Genomic DNA, 10,555 nt, shown 5'->3' with positions numbered 1-10,555 from the left:
TATTTTCTTGCCTCTGAGAATTTTAGGAGGCTGCCTGATATGGCATGAGTAAAAAATATTTTGTTATTCGCTGCTTTTTCTAATTATCAGATTTGTCTCCAGTCCATTTTGTGGTCTTGGCCAGGCACTCAATCTAAGTCAAATTTTCCATACAATCCACACTGCTTTATGTTTCAGTGGTTTGTTTCTTTTTCTTTTGCCCTAAAACCAGGACAGAAGAGCTGGCTAAGCATGTACAAACCTGCCTTAAGAAAAAACTTGTTTTTCCTTCTCCCTCATCCATTCTTTTCTATTTAATGTTAATACAAAGATGAAACACAGATGGAGTAGCACAATGGTTAGAATTTTGATTAGCAGATTCTCAATCTGTTCACTTGTCAGTGGACCACTTTATACACTTAAGTCATCCCCATTAAAGAATCCAGCCTCTTGGAGGTAACATTAAGTTTTGTAAGGAGCTGCTTTACAATAAGGAGCTGACGCTGTTTTGACAACACTTTTTCCAGCATTCCTTTACAGCTGGGGTTTGCCCATTGAGAGTTATTCAGGGTTGAAAACCACCACTAGTTGCATAAAACCATATGAGAAACACAAAAAAATGGAATGAATAACCAAAAATCCTCTCATTCATCATCACTAAGAGTCTCATCACTTGGCCCAGGATCCTGCTGTTATTCTTCCCATTATGAACATGATGCTGGCATTGTTTATCACATCCATTTCTCCAGCTGAATGGAGGCTCTGAGATTTAGGTGAAATTTCACATGCAAGTTGCTTGCTTTTATTTTTGTGCACTACAATCTGAATCTGTGACAAGCAATTTGGTGGAAGAAAGGGATTATTTTCTCTGGGTAACACAATAGTTTAACTCAATTTTCTGAGCATAAAGTCTACCTTAGAGGCATCATTGCAAATAGTGATTTAGACAAACTTATTTCCTGCTGAAGAGCACAGCCACAGTGGCTCCCAGGCCTGCAATGTTGACTTGCTTAGTGAAAATATTCATAAAAACCTACTTTGGTTTACAAGTCATGGCTGAAGGAACTCCACAGATGAAACTGTAGCTTTTGGACAAAAAGAAAATAGTTTCTTGTTTATATATTACACTAAAAAATTTCAGTGTTGTTGGCTTTGCTGGAAAAATCCCACTGGCATTGACTTTGGACATCAGAGATTATCAGAAGCCTGTCTTGAAAACCTCCTGTTCTAAACTAGCTTTTCCTGAAATTTCCAGCTCACCAGGAATGGAAAAAAAAAAACAAAAAAACCGCTCCAATAGCTTCTGTTGCACTTCAGTTCCTCTTATTTTTCTGAGTGTGTCTTTAGGTGTATGCTGCCTTTGTCTAGTCCAGGGTCAAAGACATCCAAACAAAACAAATGTTTCTGAAGTTGAAAAAAATATTAAGCTTCTGGTCCAGGTGGAATATCTTTCTTTCTTTTTTTTTTTTTTTTTTCCCACAACACCAAATAGATATGAGTGTTACATCCAGCCTTGAATCTCTGTTTTAGCTTTGCACTTTTGAACTAATATCTTTTTCTTACTCTGACTGATGTCAGCTGAAGGAAAGTTCCAAGTAAAACGCCCTTTACAGTGCTATTTTAGGGCTGAGGCCATTCTTTCTTCTCTTCATCTTTCCATTTTCCTGATGCAATCCTCAGTCTGCCCTTGGGCTCACCTCAAAGACATTAAAAATCAAAGCCAAAAAACAAGTAAAACAAGAGGGACCCCTCAAACCTCAAAATTTTGCTTTCAGAATGGACTCAGGATCTAGTTATTAGCTTCCTCCAAAACAGCTTTTCTGATTCCCAAGTTTAGAAAATTGGGATCATCAAAAGGCCTAGTGGCAGATATGTATCTTTTACTCTTGTTTTTTCCTTGAACCTATAACTCCATCTGGCAATGAAGAAGTCTAGAAAAGAAACAGTACAGAGAGAGGAAGAAGCTCTGTAAGGCTTGGCAAATAATTTCAAATAACTCTTTCTCCAAGTTTGATCACTACAGACACAAGCAAACACAAATTGATATATTACCTTATCTAGGATTTCTCTGGTGAACAGGAGGGGTGCTTTGGGGGTACTATCCTGCCATACTGACTCAGTTCTTTTTGCAGCAATTAATCTTCCCTGTTTGGTTTTATGCTGCTTTACACTTGGCCTCACCACAGTGCCAAGAGGTCAGTTTGCTCATCCAAGGTCACCAAATGACTCAGTTCATTAAGTGAAAACTGAACTCAGAGGACCACCCTTCCTTTTAGCTTTTGTTTTTGGGACTCAATCTACACAGTTTCTCTGCTATTTCATACATTCCATTAATCCCACTGGCTACCAGCCACAAAGATACAGCAGAAAGACTGAATACATGTAAATGTGCACAGTGATATACAACTTCAGGCTGATGGAAAATACATTGGACAAGCATGGTTACGTTCCTCTGCATTAAAAATACTATTTAGGCCCATGGCTCAAAAGCAAAAGAACATGAGAATACTATTTGTGGCTTTCCCTGCATTTATTAAGATGAATAAAATGAACCTTTCATCTTATTTCACTCTTCCACTAACCACATATACTCAAAATCACATATTTTTGCATCCAACTTTTCAGCTTACTCCTATCTGAAAATGAAATTAGTAGCTTGACTGTTATGACTAATCTCCTGTTGATGTTCTCTGGATGCAGAATAGATAAATTCCAAGTTTCAGGACAAGATACTTGTTTACAGTTTTCCCATTTGTAAAAACTGAGAGCTGAGATACAATGAAGTTCTTGGTCCATCAGTAGAATAAGTAAGGCAAACTTCCATGTGAAAACTTGTTCCCTAGCAATAGTGAAAACCTCATAAAAGTTAGAAATTTCCTCATCTTAAAGTCAATTCTACTCTCAAAACACTGGATCTGGAAATGGAAGAGTTAATGAGCAACTACTTGTTATTTCATTAAGGAGCAACAGTGGGACCTGACACCTTGTAAAACTGTGCAAGTGCATAAAGCCCTGGGCTGCTGTAACAAGGGCTGCAAGGATGTCCCAGAACAGTGCAAGGTGGATAACCAGCAATAAAAGGAGCTTGTTATCATTTCCTTCTTTAGGACAGCATCCTTTGACTTCTTATTTTAAGCACTGAATGCCTCCCTGACGCATCAGTTTGCATAAATTTAAAATAATCATTTGGATTAAAGTAATCTGTCAGCTGTCTGAGGTTCTCTGTGTGCCACTTCTCGCATCACTTTGCAAAACTAAGTCTGACATCGTTAGTAAGAAGCCTCTTCGCTTCAGAACTTTGGTAAGAGTCTCCCAAGATTGGGTTTTATATTGTCATGCAGTATTTTAGCCTTTTTGCTTTGGTTTCTGAGGGAGTTCCTAGAAAAGGTATGGGTCACTTCAGTTGTTTTCTGAAACAGTTTGGTGCTTTGTTTCCTTCTGTAAAAATACTTCCATCAGCCAATGGTGGTAATCAGCTTTTGAAGACCTTTTAGTGAGTTTTTCTCATGAAAAACAGGTGTCCTTGCTGCATAATGAGAGGGAGAGGAAAACAGTACAAAAAGCATTCCAAATACTTTGAAGGGTGTGAAGGTGGTTACCTGTTAGCCAGAAAAGGGAGTCTCTGTGTGTTGCATGACCAGCCTATCTCTATCAAATTAAATAGATAAGTTGCTACAGGACAGTGGTCAGGACTATAATCAGAGTTCCCAATTTCCACAGTACTCTTAAAATGTCTGTAAATTGTTTCCTTCCATTTATGTCGGCAATGCTTTCTTGGAAACCCCACTGCTTCCTACATCTCTATAAGGAAACATTGCCATTTTCTCTTCACTGAAAATCTCTTCATGTACTCCCCAGCATCATCTATAAGTAAGTCAGATGTGCTCAGGGGCTCATAGGAATATCTCCTGAGAGGGACAGGCTTGCATAAAGCTCTGCTCTGAAGTTGTGTGATTTTCCTTACTGATGGATCAGAGCATATGTGCAGAAGTGTTGCAGAAGTGTGGTGTGCAGTGAAAGTCATCCTGTCAAAAGTGCACAGGGACTTGTAGGATTTACCAGGCAACATTTCACTCTTCAGAGGTCTTGTAAGAGTCAGGGAGTACAGCCCTGTTCCATGTGATGTCAGTCAGCTAAAGGGGGCAAACACCAGTGTAGGTCCTTCCTTGGAGCCTAGGACTTCAAAAAGTGGAGGCAGAACTTCAGTCTTCATTACTAGGAATCCTAATTCTCTGCTCCATCCATTCCCTCTGCCCATTTCCATCCCTACTTTTATTTTGTTTTATCTGCTATGTGGCTTGAAAGACACATGATTGTCTGCTTGGTACAAGCATTTATTTTTAAATGAAGCCAGTTACAAGATCTGTTGATCTTGAAACTTTTAAAAGGTGAGTTATACTAATTTTATTGAGCAAGTAACACTTGCTTGGAGATGGTTTTCCTACAAGTGCTAAGTAAGAGCTTGTTAGAAATACCATGACTAAAAAATAGCCATGTTAGAAGAACTGGGCTCACCTGCATGTGGGGGTTTCAAGGTTTACTGTGAAAGAGTCCCACAGTATTTATCCATTTGTGGCTTTACTGGACTTGTTTAGGTTTTATTTCTTGGTAGCTCTGGAAAAATGTTTTAGTAGCCAAAAAATCTGTACTTAATTAGACACACAAAACCAGCAGACAGGAAGTCTATTTCCCCACAGAGATACTGTGGTTATACATTCTGCCCTAATACGATGAAGTCTACTATTATATTCTGATGTCTCCCTTGTTTAAGGTGCTCTGAGTAACATGAAAGCTCTATTTTTGCACACCAGTAATGGAAGATACTTGTCAAGATCCAGACATGACAGACATGGCAGTATTGGATGGCTCCTGATTCCATTTGAAAAAAAAAATATTCCTTTCAGATTTTATTTTCTAGTAATTCATGTAATTTAAGATTATTTAAATGTAACTGTGGATATGTGTGCAGGCTTGGGGCAAAATCTGATAATGACTTTGTACCAGTGCTCCTACCCTGTTCAGTGTTATAAGTGGTGGTTTTATTTCCTTCTTGGGATTAGTCCAAATATCCAGTGATTGGACGTTGTTCAGGACAAGGGCTCTGTGTTCATGAAGTGTGTCTCACAGAAAGGGCCGTTGGAAAACTGCAACATAATAAGCAATGAAAAATATTAACTTCTGCAGCCAAAAAAGAAGGTGAGGTATTACCAGGGATGTTGATTATCCTCACTTAAGTTTAGAAGTTGTGTGGGAAAAGTAAGTGTTTTAGTTTACCTTAGAAATCTAAGCAAGTGTCAGAAAATCAATGAATTTCACTATTATTTTTGATACTTTTCAAAATTAATTCAGATCTTAAGTGAAGAGGGACCTTACAACATGCACCCCCTTGAAGCAATGGAGGAAAGTTTTGTGGGTTAGAAACTAGCACTATTTCTTAAATATTAAATGCAAACTAAGGTATGCAGCATGACTAACATGGCAGGACAGCTATAAATAACCTACTCTCTCTGTGTTATTTGTCCTTGCTGGTATTCTTGGAGGGAGGGAGGGGTTGTTTTGGTTTTGGTATTGTTTGTTGGGGTTTTTTTTCCCCCTATTTGGATTTTTTTTCCTTAGGATACTTATTAGACTATAATTTCTTATGACTTTGAATATTCCAAGCTTCTTTATTTTTAAAGTTCTCTCTTGCGAACCTGCAGACTTCCCACTCCACTGTGAAAGTTTCTTGAATTCAACGTTTGTTACTTTTCCTCCTCACTGTATAGATTCTGTCTTTGTTTCCATATCACTCCAGTTTTAATTGTTCTGATTTTATTTTCATCCCACAGAGCGAGCAGTATATTCCATCATCATCATGAAGGCAGAAAAAGGACTAAAAGAAAACTTGAAGGTGGTGCTAATGTTGACCATGCTGGAACAGGAAATTATGAAAATCTGATTAAAGCCAGGAGATGTGGAAACAAAGGGATGTGTCTTAGTAAGATATTACCCCACTCCATCACTATTATGAACATATTTGAACTCAAACTGGAGTTAAAAATAAAAACATTGGAGGCAACCAGTAAGATTAGAACAAATAGTGAAGCATATACAGTCTTGTATCTGCTTGATGTGGTCATCTGTGGTGAGATCCCCACCAGATACAGGGTAGTAAGAATGTGCATGTGGAAGAGTTCAGGTCTCTCTCTTACCTTTTGGGGTAAGCACCAAAAGCTCTCAGAAACATTTCTTCTTCTTCTTCCTAATAATTTCTCCACGTAGAAAAAATCCATTAAGCCCATATATTCAGCAAGATTCCCATCCATGTGTAGTGGTAACTGATGACCTCAGAAGAAAGCCAAACCCACACTTAGTGATTGTAAGACCTCTCTACAAGGCAGCAGACAGACTGGTAATGTTTGGGCTGTGTAATCCCCTTTCTTCATATGTTTTTAGATCCAGCATCTCTGAGGAGACTTTCAGTACTACAAAATATTCAAGTTTCCTTGACATCTCCAATATTCACCATCTCCTTTTCCAGAAAAAAACCTTAATGCTTGTTGATGGCATATGAAAATATAATCACTACCCTGCCTGAACACTCGTGATCCCCCAGTGCTCTTTTATCATAACTGAGAGAAAGATGGGAGAAATATGGAACTTTTAACCATGCTGTTTTGGACAAAGAAGGAAAAAATATAGTTATCAAAACACCAGTAGACTCTACAGTCCTTAATTTCATCGAGGCAGCAGAGAAGAGGGATGTTTTTCTCCAAAAAGAAGCATGCTTTGAAGTAGTCCCTCCAGATTATTTTGTGACTTAGTGCAGTGCGAGCTGCTCTGAGAGACATACCTCTATGGTATGTCTACATTCTAGTGTATTCCTTGCTACAGGTGAGATAAGTGGTGTGAAAAAACAGACCCAATGGTAACATTATTGGAAAGCAGATTCCTGTTCAAACAAGCTCGAGATTAGTAAAATAGATTTCTAGTGAAAAGACTCATCCCTGGCTTTTGTCTTCCTGCGGCGTGAAATAGAAGACAGATAATTTGATAGAGGAAAGTCTGGCAAAAGTAAATGGCAATGATGGAGCAAAGGAGTCATAACATTCTCCTGACAAAGCTCGGATGTCTGAACAGTGAAACAGAGGGAAGATGATTAAGGGACTGCCAGGCTCCCCACAGGCTGCCTGCAGTAGCTACAGTGCCCTCCCAAAGTCATCACAACAAAGCCAGGTCAGACCTTCCTTTTCTCCCCACAAACTTCACTGAAATGCAATTACCCTCTCTCACAGAGGTCTGTATAAACATCACCTGCTTCCCTGTATTTTGCAAAGTATATTACTTGTTGTGGCTGCTTCTTAAGGCTGAAGCTTTTGGTAGGAATTTACACATTTCAGAGTCCTCTTGGGAAATCTAAGCATATCTTTTAAAGAAAATGTCATTTCCTGTCATTACAATTGAAAAAATAATAATTCCAGCCTCTCTCTGACTGTGCTTAAAAAAGTAATATCAAAAATCATGCAATATCTTTTTAAAATAAACATTAGATTGTTCTTTCCAATTAGACATAATATTCTGTAATTGCAGGAATGTAGACAGCAGAATTGTCTTTCCTAAGGATATCTTCAGGTACAGAGGTAAAGCCCTAAAAGATGCAGTGATCTAGTTCACTATTTCACAAAGTCAAGCTGTGCAACTTTTACCACTAGAAGGGAAACAGATCTAAAATGTATAAATCTATTTTCTGAAGAAAATAAAATGTGTATCTAATACTACAGAGATTGTCAAAACAGCATAGGATGAGGTAAGAATCCAATAACTCAGAATACTTTTCCAATGGTAAAAAAAATATCAATACACTTGGAACATCTTGACTTGATCTTCAAATGACATATTAAGTAACCTTTTCTTTCTCTTTTTGGTAAACATTGGTAATGTGAGCTGGAGAATATTTCCCTACCCAAGTCATTAACATGAGCATAAGGGACATCCTGTGCTATAGATTAAACTGAGCCAGGGCTAATATGGGTTAAAAAGGATGTTTCTTCCTGGGCAAACTTTTTCAGTCTAAAACTGGCAATTTTGTTATCATGGGACAACTGTTTTAACACATTCAAATAGCAAAAGAGACAAATATGGAGAGTATCCCTTTTAGGCTGGGTCTTCCTCACCAATGAGGACATAAATGAACACAGTTAATTGCTTCCCATTAAGCAGAAGCACAGAATAGCAGAAACTGTTATCTTTTCATTCAGAACTTCTGAGTTCAAATTTGAATCCTGCTTGCAAGAGCTACACCAAATGGTGTTGCTTCTGTGAATATTGATCACATCACACCTTAAGAAGGCTGCAAAGGGATCCATAGCTCCCAATATCCTCCAAAACGCCTTGAATGTTATTTGATTTTGAGAAAAAAAATTCCTGCCCTGCAAATATTTATATCTTTACATAAACCTCTGAGTTGCTGTATCTGCAACCAGGTAACATAAATTAATCAATTTGTGTGCTTAAAGCTGAGCATCTGCAGAAACATTTACAGCCACAAAGTCTAAGGTGTGAGTGTTTTAAGTGGTTTAGTTACCCCAAATTTCTAGAGAGAGACTCAGTACCAAAGGGACTGAGGTACCTAATTTCAACTGAATTAAAGTGCTGGGACGCCTTTAAAAAAATGAGAAACTTCCTGGTGCCCTTTCATTAACACTGAGCAGGACCTAATTTTGCAATAGCTCCCCCAAGTTGTCAATATCAGGGTTATAGAACACAGCCTAGGGATGTCATAGGTCCTTCTCTTCAGAACATCAGAAGAGAAAGAAAAAGGACTGAGACCTTCATGTCCCCATTAACCTCTGCAAGAATATCTCTTCTGGATAAATTCTCTTACATTATTAAAACTGTTCAGTATTGAAGGGTTTGGTAGTTTAGGAAAGTACTTCAGCACTTACACATTTCCCAGATTTCTCAGGCATGTGGTTTTGAAATTTTAGGGGGTGGGAAAATCAGCATGATTTCCTCCCTGAGCTGCTGCAATGTGTATCAGTATTTCTGCTTCTAATACTAGATGAAAGCAGTAAGCACAGATGCTTGCAAAACCAGGGATCCACAAGAGAAATGTGAAAATTAATTGCTTAGAGCTTGTAGGTGAACTGAAGCTGTGCTCAAACCCCATAACAATTGGTTGATATTTAAACCCCAAGAGTAAAATACATATGGTTATTGGGATTTTTTCCACTGGAGTTAACTACAGCAGTGCATCGAAAGGGTAGTTGTAAACTTTGATGCCATTATTAAGAGAAAGCTCTTGACTTCAATAAAGATCAAGCTACTTTGTGTAAGGTATTCCTAAGAATTACTTTAATTTCACAATAGGTTTATAATTTGGCTTTAGCCTGCAGTCAGCAGTGTGGATTCTCTTCAGATGTGCATCTTGTACTTCCCAAACACCTTCATAAGGTAAGAGGAAAGCTAACCTGTGAAGAGAATAGAAATAGAAAACTCTGTTCATAAAATAAAATGAAAACGCTTGAAATGGATTTAAGTATATGCAAGTTGCAACAGATTCCCTTAGGCACATAAAACCCGTGTGCTCACAACAAGAGATAACTCAAACTGATGTTCAGTTTGCCAGTTTATTGCAATAGTGATACTTCGACTTGTATTAAAAGGTCTTGACTGATGACCTCTCTAATTTGTTCAGTGAAAACGTTTTCTTTCAACATCAGATAGTAATTTTTTTTTAACCAGCTACTTATTTGAGAGTAAAATCTATTGTGGCCTGTGTAGACAATCCAGCTTTTTAATTGTGTTAAGGGTTTTTGGAATGTGCTAGACAGTGTATGAGAGTATTTGGTGATTTGATCCATCAATTAACCTGGAAACATGCTTGTTTCCCAGCCTTGGTTCTAAAGAGTTGTTGGCTCTTCTTTCAAATAGAATTTGCCAAAAAGCAATTACAAGCAAGAGACAGAAAAACTTACCTTATGGATTTTAAATTCACTTTCTCCTTTAATGTACCAGAAATCTAAGCATGCTGCCTCCTGCTTCTTATCAGTTAAATATATGCAGTGACACCAGAAAAGTCAACTGTGAATTCTGCAATTCTAGCTCATTAGAAGTCATCATATGAGGAGCATCTCTAAAAGAAAATGGTGCCAAGCCAGCATTTAAAGCTGTTCTTCAACTCTGGATTTAATAGCTACCTTATTTATACCCCACATGCTAGGAAAAATATTGTAATTGGGATGGATTACATAAAACATGAGAAATGGAGTAGTTGATGGAATAATTTTAAAAACTGCCAGTCTGCTTTGCTTCTAAGATATTTGTTTGAGACTGGCTGATTCAGTGGTAACAATGGAATACCATTAGTGTCCAATTCCTTTTGCTTTTCTAGCTAATATCAGTGTTCAGAGGAGAGCTTTTTAATGGAGGACAGTGCTGGAAGAGATTTCCTTCTGTCTCACCCATAGGTGACAAGGGGCCTTCCCAGCTTGCTCCAGGTTTTTGTCCCTGTGTGCCCGTCCCACAGGCTGTTTTGCAGGAGGGCAGCTCAGAACACACCCACCTCATCCCTTAAAACTCTCTGAGAGTATCTGTG

Source organism: Poecile atricapillus, chromosome W, assembly GCF_030490865.1.
Source record: "Poecile atricapillus isolate bPoeAtr1 chromosome W, bPoeAtr1.hap1, whole genome shotgun sequence".
NCBI lineage: Eukaryota > Metazoa > Chordata > Aves > Passeriformes > Paridae > Poecile > Poecile atricapillus.
Note: the sequence above shows the minus strand (reverse complement) of the source record.